This window comes from Opisthocomus hoazin, chromosome Z, assembly GCF_030867145.1.
Source record: "Opisthocomus hoazin isolate bOpiHoa1 chromosome Z, bOpiHoa1.hap1, whole genome shotgun sequence".
NCBI lineage: Eukaryota > Metazoa > Chordata > Aves > Opisthocomiformes > Opisthocomidae > Opisthocomus > Opisthocomus hoazin.
This window is the reverse complement of record NC_134454.1, coordinates 44,203,749-44,221,602: the sequence shown is the minus strand read 5'-3', so window position 1 is coordinate 44,221,602 and position 17,854 is coordinate 44,203,749. Positions and strand designations below refer to the sequence as shown.

Here is a 17,854-nt window from a genome sequence, read left to right as displayed (position 1 = left end):
TAGTAGGCATGGTGGTGTTGGGTTGATGGTTGGACTTGATGATCTTAGAGGTCTTTTCCAACCTATGATTCTATGATTCTATGGAATGAAAGGAACAGGAAACTGTGAACAGCATCAAAAAATATTAACAGCCCTTACTGGATTTCACCTCCACCGCTGTTATGTGCTGACCCAGGCCAGCAACCAAAGATCCATGCAGCAAATTTCTCAATTCCCCCAGCCCAGCCAGAACAGGAATATCAAAAGCAAGGAACATCATGTGCCAAGATAAAGACACTAACGGGTGACAGAAAGGAAGAAAAATCCAAAAAAACCAAGTGATGTGTAGAGGGTTACTCACCACCTTCCACAAGCACTGTGATGCCCAGCAAGTCTCTGAACAGTGGCCCCCTTGGAAGACACCCTCACCCCTCCATCCTTCTTCACCTACCCCCAGTTTTGGTTGCTGACTAAGGTAAGGGATTTCCCTTCGGTCTGTTGCGCGGTGCTGTCACAGCTCTGACCCTTTGCAAATTGTTGTCCACCTCTGGCTTACATGCTGGGGACAGGGCCAGAGTGGGAAACAGAGAAAGCCTCAACATTGTGCAAGCAGTGTCCAGGAACAGCCAAATCATTCATGTGTTGTCAGTATCATTTTAGCCAAAATCCAAGATGCAGCACCATATTGGCTGCTGTGAAGAAAGTTAATTCCACGTCCACTGGGTCCAGTACAATTCCTCATGTATAGTTTAAAGCCATGCAGTGTCAATGATTTTTCCACCAATTTAAGCTGAGACTTCACCTTAAAAACCAATTCATAGTCCAATAACAATTTTCAAAAACCTATTTCCTACAGGTCATCCTCTGTTCACAAGTGCGAGTTGATAGGAAGAGAACTGTGCCATCAAAACACGTCCAAGAATCAGGTTTTCTAACTTCTCCTTTTTCTAACACGTAGGCAGTGCCAATAAGAAACACAACGCCCCTACAGCAATTACAAAAGGTCTCACTGAAATGGACCAGAAACCCGAGATCTTTCTGACCGGTATGAAATATGAGAGTTTCGTACTCTGATGGCTCTATTAACTATAACGGATATATAGAAATTTTTTTTTTATAAGTATCTTTTACAATGAGGAAAGAGAGCCAGCATTTCGCTGTTGAAAACAACGCATGTATCCTACAACAGTGCCAGCACCGATTTATTATGGGGAAGAAGGAAGCGGACTTTACCTCCCACTAGCACTGCCCATCACGGGACACGATGCCGTGTCACACAGTGCAGTCACAGCCGATGGAGACCTGCTTGTCAGCCCCGTATGACCCCAGAGCAGGAGCCGCTCGCCCCTCAGCCGTCCCTGGCAAGAGGGCAGCCGCCACCTTTTGATTAATTGCCTGTCACAGAGGGAATTAGAGGGGCTTTCCTTCAGCTCTGTGTCTGAGCACGCTCCTCCACACCTGGAGCCGCTACAAAAGTATTTTTGATCGAGACACGGTGGGGGGGTTGAGTGAGATGTAACGGGGAGGGGAGATCTCATGCTACGGCAGGCCCTCGCGTTGCTCCGACAGGAAACCCTCCAAGTCATTCTCTCGCCAAAGCACACGCCGGGTGCCGAAGGACACAGAGCCTCAGCGTTCCCCAGAAGCGCGCACCAGAAGCCCGCGTACTCCTCCCCCAGAGCAGCCCACGCTCGCTGCGCTTCGACCCCCCGTCCGCAGCGCGGTGCCGAGCGGCGTGCACGTCCCCCTCGCCAGGCCGGCCAGCCGCCCGGGAGGCCGCGCCGCTGCCGCCGGGACCCGGATCGCGGGGTAGGGACCGGGGCGGCCCTCGGACAGCCACGCCGCGCGGCGCCGAGGGGACCGCCGCGACGGGCGCCCCGAGCAGCCCCACGCCGCGGGGTCCGCGGGAGGCGGACGCTGCCTCCACCCTGGTAGAGGCGACGCCGTCGGGGCCGGGAGCCTTGCGGCGCTCCGCGCCCTGCCCCGCGGGGCCCTGCCCTGCCGCCCCCCGCCGGGGCCGGGCACGACACCCTCCCGCCGGGGCCGCCGCCCGAAAGAGGGGTCCGGGGGCACGGCGGCCGCGCCCGCTGAGGGGGAGGGAGCGCGCGCCGAGCCCCCGTTGAGGAAGTGGCCGCGGCTGCGAGAGGAAACGAGGAAGCGGCGGCACCCGCGGCGCTGAGCGCGGGCGCAGCCCCGCTCCCGGCCGTCCCCCGACGCGGCCCCGGCGCAGCACGGCAGCGGGCGGCGGGAGGAGGCGGCGGCGGCGGCGCGGGGCCGAGGGACCCGCGGGGAGCGGTGAGTAGCGGCGCTGGGCCGCCAGCGCCGGGACCCCGCCAGCGGTTCGCCCGGCGCCACCGCCCCTTCCCCGCCAGCGCTGCGAGGCCGGGGCCTGGGCCGGGTGAGGCGGGCGGCTGCGGGGTCCACGGGCGTCGGGGCGTGCGGGGGGACCGGCAGCCCCACCAACCGGCCGGCCCCGCTGGGTCACTGGCGATGGCGGGAGGGGTGAAGGGTCTCCGGGGAGCGGGAGCGTCGTGAGGGGCGGCGGGCGGGCGGCCCGCGGGGGAGCGGCACCGGCTTGGGAGCGGGCGGGAAGCCTCCCGCTGCGGTGCGGTGTTTCTGCAGGGAAACGCCAGAGGGACTTAGGTCTAGAACTTCGACGGGAAAAATCAGATTTCGTTATGTCTTGGCACGTTGCTGTGCAGGTAGGCTTTGCCCACAGCAAAGAGCACACAGAAGTAGGGCTTCTGGCTGGATGGCGCGCAATAGGCCAAAGATATGATGCCTGACAAAATCTCTTTAAAACTGTACCTCTTTCTGATCAAACTTCCCTATTTTGTTTCCAAGAAAACAACTGTAGTGTATTACTAGAAGTGCTGAAAGAAGTTGAATGTTACGAGCCTGATGCCAGAGTCATTGCTCTTTGTTTCGTGCGTTCTGCCAGCATTATTCAATTTTCTAGCACTGTACCGCATAAACTTGGTGTTGTTGTTGGTGACCTTAGTTTGAAGTTATGTCATTTTTGTCAAGTACCAGCAATACTTTTGTTAGGTGACGCTGACTCCAGTAGAAAAGCGGCAAGTGGAGTCCCAGTCTGGCCAAATTACGCGACACGTTGTGAACTACTTCATTTTAAAACAAAATTATTCCTTTTAAGGGAATTAAGTGCTCTTTTTTTTTTTTTCATTGTTCTTTTCTGTGAGGCTTCTTTCATGCTCTTTTTACCCACAGAAGCTTAGATCCCTTGAGCACGCGGGTTGAATCTGCAGCCTAATCCGCAGGCACAGCCATCCGGTACAGAGCTAGTATCAGCATGCAAAGCTGTGTATATTTACGGCTTGGAGGCCATAAACTGTAGCAACGTAGACTACATTTAGGCAGTCCACTTAGAGGAACTGTGACTTCTCTTTTTTTTTTTTAATCCCTCTGTTGAGCATTGAGCGATAAACAGACAAATAAGGAAGTCTGAATGTTCTTTATGTTCTGACAGTTATCCTGTGAGGGGGAAAAATTAGAGTGTGGTGGAGACAAAATAATTTGAACTAAAGGGTTTGGAGTCAGTAAGGATGCTCAAAAACAGCTGAAATAGAGGAGAGTAAATAATTGCTTTGCCTTTCACAATCACTTGCAACACCCGCAAAATCCCAAGAGGAATACGACTGAACTGTTCTGGTTTTTTTTCTGTTAAAAAATATTAAACACTCTGTCAAAGCAAAGGTGGGCGGTGCAGCTCACCCATTTGCATGGTGTTGTGATTCTGATACCAAAGCAGAATTTGATCTGAATTCGCAGGAAGACAAAAACTGAAATTTATTTTTAGAAGCAGCTAGTGGGCTATGTTGAGCACAAAATAACAGTTTAGAAGACTGATTGCAAAATTGCAAGCTGGACTTAGGCACCTTTGAGGTACAGATGACCAAAAAAAAAAATTACTTAGGGGCATTTCCTTAGTCTCCCATCCCTTCGTTTGCATGTGTTATGTCAGAGGCTTTGGAAGTGGGAGAAGTCATTTCTGAAGTGTATGTTTTGTTCAGAGGTCATTGTCTCACAATCATAATTAATATTTTGCAAATTACACTTCTTTTTTCCTTTGTAATACTTTTCCAATGTGCAGTATTTAGGAGAAAGCAATGAATGTCTTGTCGTTGCTGATGTGAATATCGTGACTGTAAGAAATTGTATTTGCAGCTGAATCTGGTGAAGATACTAGGCAGTGTCTTTGCAGCTTTGTAGACTTTTGGATCAATACCTTGAGATCTGCTGCGTGCACATTAGACAGGCCATGCCATAATCTCCTTTCAGTTGCGTGTGTTTAGCTCCAGAATAACACAGTTGAAAGGGAGAACATGTCTATATCATAACTACAAGGAATACAACACTTCTCTTGAATGTGAATAACAGTTACAGAGAGATCGTTCCAATGAGCAATTGAAAATGACTTCTTTTTTACTTAAAGGTAAACACGTGCTGAAGTGAGTTACTCCACTGACGCAAGAGTACTCGTACCATTAAAGGTGCCTGTTTAAAAGCTGAAGATGGTCTTGCAAGCATTTGTAAGTGTGAGTAGTAAGGGTTCAGTCATAAAAATGAAAACCTCTCATCTGCAAGAATTTGTTGGATCAGCTTCTTAATTTAGGAAAAAAAATAGCATTTTATTACAGGGAAACAGTTCTGTAATCCCATTGAACAGTACTTCTGTTTCCAAAGAAGTAGATCTTGGGGGGGAGAGGTGGCGGTAGCTCAGTTTGTCTCAGCTGGCATTTCTAGAAACGCTTTTATGGAGAAATATTATTAATATTTGCACCACTTTTACAGAGAAATATCAATTTCTGCAGTCTAGTTTAATCTCTTTGATCACTCTTGTGAGAAAAAGAAGCCCCGGGCTTTGCAGGATCATTCCCTGTTCTTGTATGAAGTAAAGGATAGTACAATACATAATTATTAACATTTTGGGCATAGTAAAAATAATTTGATCAGAAAGTTTTTGGTTGGTAGTTGCATTTTCCTCCTTTAAGATTTCAACAGCAAGGTTATGTAGTTGGTGTAGTCTGGCTTTGAATTTCGTGACACGGGGTAATGTGGAGGCATACAATTAAGCAGAAGAAAACCTTTTGCCACTGACTTCTGTTTTGCTTGTCGGGCTAATGGGGAAATATCATCATTGCAAGTGCAAGTAGTGTGAAGGAGCCTGTATGCTCCTGCATCAAAAGAAACGATTCCAGGATTTTATATAGGAAAGGATAATGGATATATGTTCATAATGTTTGACACAAAACAACACCTGCCTCAAAGAAATAAAATACGATTTGGTAGTTTGTCTTTACATTCCAAAGTTAAAATTAGGTCATAACTTCCTGTCCCTGTACATACAATGACTAAATGGCCACGTCTTTAAACATGGTTGTTGTAAAAAGGAAAGAAAATGGAAAAAGATTTTTGAGACTTGCAGGGATCATAATGTTCTAAGGAGACTTCAGTATATACAAAATACCACAAGCCTTCCCTTTGTACCAAGTACCAGAGCAACTAATAGAAGATTAACAAGTATTAGAACCTAAATAATCAGCGTACAGGAGTATGATTCAGATAGTTTCGGCAGTTTCACTGTTACTCAGTTTGTAACTAGCTGATGTTGGAATGTGTTGGTTTGACCAGCTAGGACTACCCTGTCATTTCTCCAGCTATGTCCTAATTTGCTCTGGTACAGTGTTCTTCAGAACAGATAAGAGATACCAGATGTCCTGAATGGACAATTTGTCCAACAGTATGTCCACAACTTATCTTCCTTTCAAAATGCAAGGAATCTTTCAGCACTGACGCTTGGTACACGTAAGATGTGAGGTCCTAAAAGCTTTCATAAAGAAATAGGAGTTGTGGCAGTGTAGTGAATAAATCCAGCCACATAAATCCATGAGGCAGTTCCTAGGCTGGGGATGAAGCTGGAATTGACACGAATCACAGTTGTGTTTGGAGGTAGCTAGAGCAAAAAACAGGCAGGAAGTGTTAGAGTAGAATATGTACCAAGGAAATGGGCATACAATTGCCTAAATATTTTAACATCATAAAGTGAAAAAGAGGCTTTTTTTTTTTTTTAAAGTACTTACAAATGCTTATGTTAAGGAACAGATTCAGTAAAATAAGTGAAAGGACCAGGGGTCATCATCAAATGCATCAGCCACAGCCTACCCCTACCCTGTTGGATGGTCTTTTTTTTTTTCCCCCCCCCTGTTTGGCTCAAGTAATGAAGTATGTGAGAAAATAAAAGGAAAAAGCCACAAAATTTTTCAGACCACAGCCTCTAGAACATGTAGAACCCAGTGTACTTTCTCTTAGCGAAAGCCAGTGTAACTGAGAGCATCCATGGGATGCTAGAGCTAAAAAGTTAAAAATGTGTGCCACTGCTGACCACGGAGCGTGTAGTTCAGCTGTTAATAATTCTAGTGCTGATTTCAAAATTGGCTCTACAAATTTCATGGGAACTGAGCTCAGTTTAAAACTATATCTTATTGTTTTTTACAAACCACTTTTGATTTTTTTGTATGGTTGCCTGAAAAGTTGATTTCTTAATCCAAATTGAAAAACTGAGGTTAGAAACCTGCTATAAAGACAGTTACACCCCATCCCCACCCCCCCACCCCCCACCTCCCCAACCCCCACCTCCCCGCCCTGTTTTAAAACACATTACAGGAAAACTTAAACTGAAAAATCCTTTTTGTCATTTTGTTTTGAGAGAACATAGAAAAGGAAACTAGTAAGTGTACTAAGCAGTTGTTTATGGAGAAGTTCCTACTCTGGGAAACTCAGCCCAAATTTGGTAACATGAGGCAAGAAAACAAGTTCACTCTATGCAAAAAAAACAAAACTAAGGTTTTGAAGAGGTGAAAATCTCCAATATCTGAAATATGGGGAATATAAGTAAAGGAAGCAGCAGTAGTGTAGTCATCTTTGACATGAAGTATTAGATTTTACTGCTGCATTTCAAAGAATTCATGTGAATTCCACAGTATTTTGCTCAAAAGTTATTAAAGCAAGCAGGGTATTTAAGTAAGGATTGTTTTTGTAGATCAAAGAATGGGATAAGCTATCTTTTGAATCAGTGGACCATCTTGCAAGTTTCTAAGAATGATGACTTACTTAAAATGAGTATCAAGAGGAAGAGCGCTGCTCTGAAGAGTTCTGGTCGTGCACACAGCAGGACGCCCCAGAATTGAAGCAGGCATTGAGGGAGGCTTTAAGTGACTGTTCTGTCTTCAGTAACCATACGCGGTTGGTAAGACATCTCACACTGCCTCAGGTGAGCGGAATAACTGTGTGATAGTCTTTATCCAGTGGATGTAACAGAGAGCTAGTCCACAGGTACTCCTATGCACAAAAGTGCAGGAAAAAAATCCGGTATAGGAGGAGTGAACTCAAAGCCACTGGAGCCTGCTTACTGCAAAGGGTGCAAAGCTGTGTTCACTGGGAAGCAGTGGTGTGTTGAGTGAGTGATGTTGCTAGCGTGAAATCCAGCTGCCTCTGACTCCTAGGGGACACGTTGCATCAAGTGGAGGCAGCTTTTTGGTATGCTTGTGTACCAACTATCTGTAGCAGCAATTACCACTGGACCATTTAGCAGTGTAACCATTGATGCTGTGCAGAGAACGGCACAACATGAGAAAAGAAGCCTGACTATGAGCTATTTTTTTTCTAGCCTGGCAGTTTGTCATGCAAGAGCTAGGGAAATACTGCCTGTTGGCCCAGAACGCGCTGAGGCCAGGTGCATCCTCTCTCTGCCCGAGTGATAAACGGGCCTTGTCAAGAGTATTTCGCTGGTCCAGGGGCTGCAAATAGGCTTCCTCCACCGGAGGGGAGGAGAAGGCTCGTTCCTCTCTCTGCATAGCATTTCTGGAAAGTTTTACACTAGAGGTGAGGTTACAGTTAATCCAAGTGGTCATTTGCTGGCTAAAAGGGGTTCCTGCCTGCTATGAGACTGTTTGATCCACCTTTATAGCAATGTGAAGTAAGCGTTAGCTATGCTGCTTGTTCTTAGGATACAGGATGGTATGGGGAGAGGACGCAGACTTAGTCTTTTCAGGACTGCTGATTCACTGATGTGCTAGTTGGTATGAGGAGCTTTTTTACAGTCTGCCTTTCTGATGTGTGTGTCCTCACAAATGCTACTCAGGAAGAGCTGGCTTCATTGATGGAGGATACTCTTTTTGGAGAGAAGCCTTCCTTTGATGTGGCTCCTAATTAGAAAACTATTACATAGATTTTAAGAAACTGATCCTTAATGTTGGCAGTCTGGCTGTGTGAGCATCTTCCTTTCAAAAAAATAAAATAAAAATGCTTGTCTTTTCTTCCATACCTATGTGGGTGTAAACACTTTCTGAGTGTAATTGCCAGCAAGAGATGAGCCATTATCAGTTACAGTGCCTCTATAGCAGAACATTAACCCTGCTATATCCTCCTACCAGGAGCTTTTCAAAGATTGAAGTAAGGTGCTACAGTTTTTATAGACTCTAAAAAGTGATGTTGAAAAGTCTTGATTAGTTTTGTAGAAACATGCCTATTCTAGGAGTATGAAAAGCAAGTTATTTTTGTTCCTGCAGTAATTTCTCTACTTTATATAAAGCAGGATGCTGCAGACTGTTTCAGATGACAGATAACCTTAGTCTGAAAGAGGAACCTGCCTAATTTTGCCACTCTGACTCACAATGAAGCCAATCTATTGAGGCATCCATTCAGCAACAGATTTTGGGGATCCTAGAGACAGAGCAATACATTTCAGAGAAATGAATGAGGTGTAATGGCATCAAATTGTTCTTGGTTTGTTGTTCACTTAACAATATATGATTGCTAATATTCATAACTGAGATCATTATCTACATTTGTAGTCTGTAGACCAGGAACTAATTAGAGACAGACAAAGCTGCACAAAGAAGAGGAGTTTGTACCCGCATAATAGCTTTGGGAATGTCATCCTGTGTCAATGAAACAACTAGCTAAAATACAAGTTAAAGATACTTCTTTGAACCAAAAAGCAAATGTATCTTTTGAGTCTGCCCACTTGTGAAACCAGAGGGATGTTTGTCTCAAATTTTGAATGAAACATGGCATTTTGTTTTAGTCCTTCGATGGCTTTCAAGCTTTGAAACTGCTGTAATAATGTTCAGTTTCTGCGGGGACATCTTTTATTTTCAAGATGGAGGTATTACTTTTGTTTCGTCCTCTGTTTGATAGTAGTGACTTCTGTCTAGAACTGGTGATGGCACCTTAATAGCACTTACTTAATGGCACCTGTATCTTTCAATCTGAAAATATCCAGGCCATTGGGCAGGCAGTTCCATCTAGTGATTCTCCTTGCAAGTGGGCTGGTAATATTTTTGTTTTGCTCTTCACATGTTTTGACCAACTTTGTAAGTTCATTTCGTGGCTCGCTCTGTGCAGCTGTGGTAGCCTCTGTGGCAGATAGAGGAGTTTTACTATTTACTGTATTTCTGGAAAGGCACTATACTTGAAACAAAATTAGAGAGGAACTTTTTGTGTTATGTAATTCAGCTCAGTAGTCCCTGAAGTATTAGAGGTAGTTTTGGGCTCCCAGAGAAAGACTTTAGTAATGCAGCCCCGGGCTAGGCTTTTTTTCGTCGGCACTGGGAAGAAACAGCTATCCCTGTACTCTTCCATAGTCACTGCAGAGCCCACAGCTGGTGTTGGTGAAGCTCTGCCTGTGCCCAGAGAGGTTTGTTCATACCTTGTCACAGTGGGAAAATGGGAGATTAGAGAAGGGTCTGCCCCGAGGATCTTGAATGCTTTCCTTCCCACGTTAGCTCATCCACCACTTGTTGTATGGTGGCTTAATGGATACCGATCACAGTGAAGTACTTTGCCCAAAAGGGAGCAGGCTTCCATACAAACCATTCCATCTGTTTTAAGGCAGAAATGCTTGCTTTGACAAGAGACATTTTTAGCCAGAGGCAATGGTTGCTTTTGTGACAGTGTAAGAGTTCCCTGGAAAAAGAGGCAAGGGTTAGAGGCAAGAGCATGGTGAGGCAGGAAGTGTTAATATTTTTTTGTTGATGGGGTTTTTTTTCCCTTTCTAAAGAATAAAAAAAAAACCAACTTTTTTTCCCCTGTTTTTCTTACATATATGTGAAAAACATAGGGTTTCTACAGCCAGGAAAAGAATAATTCTAATCCCTAAATGTCTGTCTTTTTCCCCCCTCCCCTCCAGTAGCATTCTGAGCTTTTTAAAAGACCAAAGCAGAAAAACCTTTTTAGAGAAAACCAGAAAACTATGACATGTGAAAAGGTTTATCAAAGAGAGGAGAGTCCCAAAAGAAGGGTGTTGTGGAATAGAGACAACAGATGCTTAGCATTAGTGAAGAATTGTTTTTCAGTGATCAATGCCCCTCTGTGGCCTGAGTACAGAAGCTTGTACAGGAAACCCCTGAATAGCATACGAATGCTGTGGTGTGTTTTTCTAAGCATCTGTTTGCCTTATAATAGGGCAGTAATAGTTATGCCAAGTCAAGTAGTGTTTCCTCAGGAAGTATTTCAATAGCTACAGTACCTGGAGCAATCTGACGAGATCAGAATGTCAGATGCAATTTAGAATAAATGAGGGCATTTCTGGCATGTTTCTGTGGAGGTAAAAACATCTATCCAACAGTTTTTAGTGTAGATAAAAATGACTCTCGAAGGCAAATCCAGAGAAAAATATTTCTAAAATAATATCTTTTTTAAGCTAATAATAATTTTAGGTGTGCTTGGGATTTTGTTTTGGTTCTTTGGATTAATAACTCTGTGATACAAGAGGGGAGATAAGTGGTGTATTCCCTAAACCTAGTAGATGAAGCACCAATACCACCTGTTCAGCAGGCAGTTTTTTCTTCTGATGTGGCCAAAATGCTGAGGATTTACAAGAACAAGGGCAAACCTTGTTTGCTCTTAAGTTGAGAAAGGTGCTAGCAAGGCCACTAACTTTCAGAATTATGAGAACACACAAATCTTACCACAGGTCAGACAATCCCACAGGTCACTGATGGCGTTGTTAGATCCAGAGTGCGAACTTCCCAGCAGAAAAGTGTTCTGGGCCCAAAGCTACCACATTCCATATTTTTTGCTATACAAACTTTAAATAAGCTACAGTTCTGTTAAGCAATATATCTCAGTGTTTAAAGACCCTAGCAGGAACACTGTAGCTACCCTAAAAGCGTTGCAAGAAATCATAAATATCTGAAAGAAAGAAAATGCTTCTGAAACTGAACTGTTGCAAAACAAAATATGGAACTTGGCACCCAAGGCAGGTATGTCTGATACAAGTGCCAAGGAGAGAGACCAACGTTGAAGAAAGAGTAAAATTGAAATTTGCTTAAAACCTGGCAGATATGCTTTGTATATCCATCAACATTGCTCAGGAGTGTGTGTGGAAAGACAGGAAAGCCTCTGGAGATGAAAGAAGGCATATTTTAGAGTCTGAAGTGCAGGGAAGAAAACAGTGCAGCAGGATGCTTAGATTGTCAGTAAAAGGATGCAGAGACCAGAGACGGGCATTTGATTGCATGAGGAAAACGTCTCATGGAGAAGTTGGAGAAAACATGTGGAGAAGGAGGCCCGAGCATGAGTGATAGAAAGGCTGCTGTAGGCTGCAAGCTGTTTGGAGACACAGCGGGTGGAGGCTGAGACATCGTGCCTTCGGCATTGACACACAGCCAGGGCACGTCCCAGAGGAAGACCAGTGGAGGAAGAAACGTGTTGGTGGTCCTATGTATGTCACTTTTCCCTTTGAGACAGTACTACATGCATCTCTCCCAGTATGATGAAGGGGACATTGCTTGGAGATGTTTCTGTCTAGAAAACTTGCAAAAATCATCAGTACTACTGATTATTTCATTTTTTTTTCAGTAGGCCAGGAAGTTCACTCTAGTTTCCCGATCAGACTCTGGTTTGTTTGAATGACTTGAGAAAATGGTATTCTGCTTCATTTCTTTCCCTAATGACTTACTTTTAAACATTTGCTGTGTTCTTCCTTTGTTTCTGCATAATTTTCTCATAAAAATTCCTCTCCTAAGGTCTGGATAGAAATTAGATCTTCATGTTTATGCAGGAAGGTAAAGAAGATATTTAAAAGTAATCTGATGAATCAAATTAAGTCCACCATTCAGCTGCCTAGACAGACTGGAAGGTGATTTTAAAGGTGAGAGAATGAGAATAGAACAATTGTATAAATCCATTTTATTTGTTAAGATACTATAAAAATGTAAATATCTGCTTTAAATGTGAGGCAATAACAACAGATTTAGCATACTTTGATGGTAATTATGTCAGAATTTACATCAGTTTGGAGTATACCATTAAGATTATACTAGACCCTGAAAGTACCATAATATTTAATGTACTACATGAAGTCACCCTCAAATGTATATTTCTAATTCTACGCATGCCTAATTCCTTTCGTCTTTTAGGTGTGTTACATAAGATGGAAATGTAGAAAAGGATCTTAGAATGGAAACCTGTAGTGCTGTTCACAGAGGCACACATCTTGATTCCAAGAATCCTAATTAAACAACAATTTTAGGAAAAAATGCATATTCACATTGTTCTAATATACTATTTTTTTCTGCATATGACCAGAGATGTATTGAAGTTACAAGCTGGGTGCTTGAAATATCACCCTGTGTTAGAACAGATTGTTTCAGTCAGCATATTTTCATCATTCTACACTCTCTAGTGAGCCTTTCTTATGTCTTCTGCATGCAGAAGATACTTGTTCTAGACTTTACTCCTTTGCTTTCATACATTGCTCACAGAGTACTACTTTAAAAACAAGGGAAGGGAAAAAAATAACTCTGTTCAAATAAAAAGCTTATTTGGAACACTGTTTCACCACTACATCGCTTTTGATCTTTTGCCACACTTCAGTCCTTTTACTCATTAGTTGCACGAGTAAACTAGTCAATCAGCTGTCCCTAAGTGTCCTTCTACGTTCCTGTTTGGCCTTCATAGAAAGACTCCTATTGCTATTTATAATTTTTTATGTTAGAATAGAGATCAGTACCTCAGTACTGCTATGCTCACTGCTGTTCAAACCTTTCAATAAAAGAATTATTCTACCTTTATCCTTGTCTAAATATAAGAGATGAAAGAGAAGCAAGCTAAGGGTAGCGGTATTGTCAGGACAGTTTCTTTCTAACACTTTCTAGGTGAGTTTTCCTGAGTTTTGCTCCTCTGTTTTGTAAGAATGTTCCTCTTCCCTGCATGCATGAAATGTATGAGATATTAAACTCTTATATTATATCTGGAGTACCCACTGTCTGCAACAATGTTGAGGAAGCTACCTGAGAGGAAGTGGGTACCTAATTTTCCTATGTATTTTCATAGGGTTTTTTTTTCTTTTATGTGAGATAACCATGATATTTGCTTGCATTTTTAGCTTCCTTAAAAGTCAAATTTAATGGCTATGGGGAGAGTTGCACTTTAGACCCTCTTACTGTTAAGCTCAAGTGCACCTCTCAGGTAACCAGCTGCACTTTCTTCAGCCCTCTCAAGGGTAAACCCTTACGTTTGGCCCTTTGGAGACTTAATCTTCATCCTACAGCCTCACATTTGTAACTGTGCGGACTTCACAAGCTCAGCGTTATTTGTCGCCTGGAGGAATGTAGAGGAGGAGAAAACCGTGAATCCTAATACATTTTCTTCTGCTCTATTACTGGTCCTAGAAGGGTATTACACTCCCAAAAGTAAGGCGAGATTTGAAAGCCCAGCTAAAGAGAACAGCCATCTCAAACTCAGAAATTCTTCCAAAATAAATGAGAAGTTTTTAATGATTGTCTAATGTTTTGTGTGTATATTTGGCTCCTTGCATGTCCATGGGACGCTACATCAGTCCAAACATTTCCTGACATTGCTAAGCAGTGAATATTCTTCATGTGTCAGACATGGTGGAGAAACCTTCCCTGAAATCTGTTAACATTAATCTGTTTTGCAAAAGTAAATCAGGCCTTTGTGGTCTGAAATTTTAGTAAATAAATTACTTGTCAAATCTAAGCGATCATAAGGATCCTACTGCTGTTCTTTCAGTGATAACTGAGAAATCTTCATATTTTATAATCTTTTTATAGCAGGCCTTCTTATTTATTCAGGCTTTAAACTTCTCCATTTTACATTCTAAAGAATTAAGAGAGAGTCCCACATCAGTGCCACAGCCATTTCATCTAAATTGCAACCAATGGGAGTTTTTTCCCTCTCTATTTTAGGAACTATAAACTGGTAAAAAGGAACAACATTTGTAAATGTACCCGTCACAGGAAGGCATTAGGTGTGGTGTAGAAACATTCTTTTAAAAAAGGGAGGAAAATATGTATTTTTTTCCGTGACCTTTAGCCAGCATCTTGACTAATAACTCATAGAGTTACAAGAAAATAAAATCAGATGTGAGAGTTGTTCTGGCTCATCTATGAAATGCAGATTTCTGTGGAAGCAAATTTTCATAAAATCAGACTGCTGAATTTGTCCCATTCCAGATAAAACTTGAAGTAGCAGAGTGAGAATGGTCGGCAGCTGAAACCATGTGATGCTTACCCAGCTAGAGTAGACTAATGCTAAGCATTGGCAGTGGAAGTTTCTAGTATTCCTCCCAAAATATTGCCTTGATGTTTTTCATAATTTAATTACAAACTTTTAATTTATATTTTACAGGAGTAACATGTGATAATTTTATATGTGACATATATTTTCATTAAGGAGGTCACTGATGGGCTGTAGCCTTGCCTTTTTGTGAGAAGTGATAATACTGAGGAAAGAACTTGAAGTTTTATCTGTGTTTGTAACCTGTTTAGTTTTATACATAAATAATTGCTCTCTGTGGAAGGCTGTATGGTTTTGGTTTAACTTTTGTAGGGAGTGGAAGGATTAAGTCACTTATGTATGAGCTGACTCCGTATCTAGGACTTTCTTATCTGTATGAATTCAGACTCCAAAAGAGTCTTCAACAAATGCCAATGAAACAGCAGTTTTGTAGTGAACACTGTACCTCTAGGTCATCACAGAACAAAAGCGTCTTACTGGTTATTTTTAAGACAATCAGACATTTGGCTGTACTCTAGGTCTTGGAAATAGGCGTGCAGCATGCCTAAGAAGAGTTTCTGTCCTCTTGGGTACCATCAGATAGATGCCTAAAGCAGCCAGATGAAGGGAGGAATCCTGAGATGGCACTTCTGTTGTTCTCCTTACGATGAGATGTGAATGGGCAACATGACTAAATATGCAAGGTGTTAGTTTTTCTCTCCTACTTTGTCCCAAGTGAGAAGCACATATATTGCGTTGATAGGCTTTTAAGAGCTGGAGTGACTGTACTTGTATTTGTTTTTGTCTTTTGTTTTGAGAGGTGAGTTTGTAGGTATGATGAGCAAAGTCATAGAAACCAGTCTTGCACGTGGAACAGCCCATTTTACTGCTCTTTCATTGAATGTGGTGGTTGAAGCTTCTATTAGGAAAACTTTAATCTCATTATAGAGGGGTGTGTTGTGCCAAAAGTGCATTATTGCCCACAGTCTTCATCTCAGAATTATAAGAATTCTCTATGATGCCTTTAGCTCCAAGCATCCAGCACCTTAAAGATGAGATATATTTTAATGTTTTGTTGTGACTGAAGTTTACCAATGAATGATGATTTCTTGAACAAACATTCTGTGGAATTCTGGGATATCGTAGCCGATTTGATCCTGAAGTTTCTTCACAAACTGAGACTGTGGAGTGTATTGCCCATGACCGCTGCTAATGGAGATCATAGTATAGCAATATGGAATCCAAGATTTCTAAATACTGACCTATCACAGGCACCTACTTTTTACCACTGAAGACTCCATCATATCTACTGTTTCTTCAAAATGTTTTTATTTGCCCATCTGTGGCATTGTACTGCTGGGGGTTGGAGTCTACTTTGGTTTTTGTTGTATTTCTTGTACTTGATAGAATTCTGGATTTGCTGTGGACTGCTAGATCACGTCAACCATTTTTTCCTGGTTTTCTGAAGAAACCGGCTCATGCAGTCACCATGCTTCCAGACTCTCCCTGATAGCTTTTTACTTATGGCCTAATTTCTCAGAGGACAGGGTGTCATGGATAGTCTGATCAATCATTTTACGGGAATAAGATAAATGTGCCCAGAGGACAACAAGCCAACACAGTACCTCCACTGCATATAAACATGAGCTCAACGTATGCCCATTTTTCTAAGCTTGCAAGCATTAAATGCATAGCTGCAACGTGTTTCCCTGCTATCCCGTAGTTAATGAACGAGGAGGAAGCTAAGGGTACTAGAGTTGGTGTTTGTGAGTATTTTGGAAGATGGAGCAAGTGCAAGTCTAATAGGAGGAGCCTGGCTTATGGCTTGAAGGCTGTAGCGCATGAATTCACAGGAAACCAGGCCTTGTTCACAGAGCCGTTTGCTGTTTCAGGAAGAGCTTTGCATGCTGTTCATTAGCTAAAGATGAAAAGGAAAAGAGGATTGAAAGGAAAAATAGGTTTTTTTCCTTTTTTGCAAGCTTCTAGGTAGTGTCTGCTTCTAAAAATTGGGTCTGATGAAGCAGTGTAACTGACCAGCAAAGAATGGTTGAACCACTTGCCCAGTGTCTCTGCCTCTATGTTGACATGGTCTTGAGTCCCTCACTGTGCTTTGCAAATTTGCCAACAGGACCAGTACTTTTTCAGGATAATGGAGTTTGTTTTATGTCAAAGAATATGAAGAGGAAGACAGAACCCGGTCTGTGTCTTTAAATAACTATACAGAATTGATCTCAATGGCTTATGCAGCAGCCAATATCTTTGTGGAATTTTAATTAAACCCTTTTTTTTAATCCTTTATTCCTTTGCAATGTTTAAATGCAGCTTTTAAAAAAATAGAAAATAACTAGGTTGCTCAGTAAGAAGCAAACAGCCTTTAAAAGGAAGATCTTTAGCAGCACTTAAATTTGTGTTTGTTGTTTCATCAGTGCTATACCTATGTACAACGGTGGCATTTCAGAGTGCCTCGTATTAGTTAAGTTCTGACTAAAATCCGCAAACTCTAATTGTGTTAACAAAGCTAACTATTGAATCTAGACATAAGGTCCATAGCTCATCTACTAGAAGGGAACCTATAAAGACTAAATTTGTCAAAACCAATACCCTTTCACTTGTGGAGTTGAACCTAGCTGTTCAGGATAACAGGTTACTTCCTTCTAGCGTAAAATGTATCTTAACGGGCTTTAAAGGAAATTAAGAACAGTGTGTAGAACTGCAGCCAGTGGATAGTAAGAAAGTCTAGGCCAACACCATGTCGTGTTAGCAGGTCAGACAGTTGAGGGTCACTAAAATTCAAGCTCCAGCAAGAAGTAACAAGGACCTGTTCCAGTCCCACAGTCTGAACGAGAAGTGTGCAAGTGAGGAGCCTCCATGGATGTGCTGTATCTCAGTTCTAACTGGGCAGATTCCAACTTTAACCTTACTGTTGTCTGTCCACAGGTGACCCCAACGGTGTAGCTACACCTTTTGTGGTTGTACTTGAACTATTTTCAAATCTAATAGTTTGGTAACAACAGCACTGCCAGAAGAGCAGCATGAAGCTCAGCGCTGTCTACTTTTTTGAGCATTTAGTCAAATTTCCAGGCCAACATTTAAACCACAATGAATATCCTGACGTACCACCTTCTCTGCTTTCTGTGTGTGACATGAGTAGTTCAATTTAATTTGGCATGCCTATACATGCTCAGCCTTTGGAGGATGGTTTGAAATACCTTTTAGAAAGAGTAGAGAAATTTTACCCGGAGGCTGTTGGTCCTGTTGCTGTGCATGCCTGACACTTCTGTAATGTATGTGTGCTGTGACTTCTTAATGAGCAGATCTGAGCTTTTTCAAC

At 42.5% G+C, this 17,854-nt stretch overlaps 1 protein-coding gene across 3 annotated transcripts in view; it reads left to right on the top strand.

Annotated features, from left to right (window-relative positions):
- Nucleotides 1-1,644: 1,644 nt before the first annotated feature.
- The window catches only part of SYK (spleen associated tyrosine kinase), a 55,630-nt gene continuing 39,420 nt past the window's right edge, over nucleotides 1,645-17,854 (top strand). For 2 of the 3 annotated variants that reach the window (XM_075411550.1, XM_075411548.1), the window contains exon 1: nucleotides 2,189-2,274. The gene's annotated coding sequence lies outside the window, so the exon portion shown is untranslated. Of the gene's footprint in view, nucleotides 1,789-2,188; nucleotides 2,275-17,854 lie in introns of those variants that run through there. The other variant, XM_075411549.1, reaches the window with a different exon arrangement.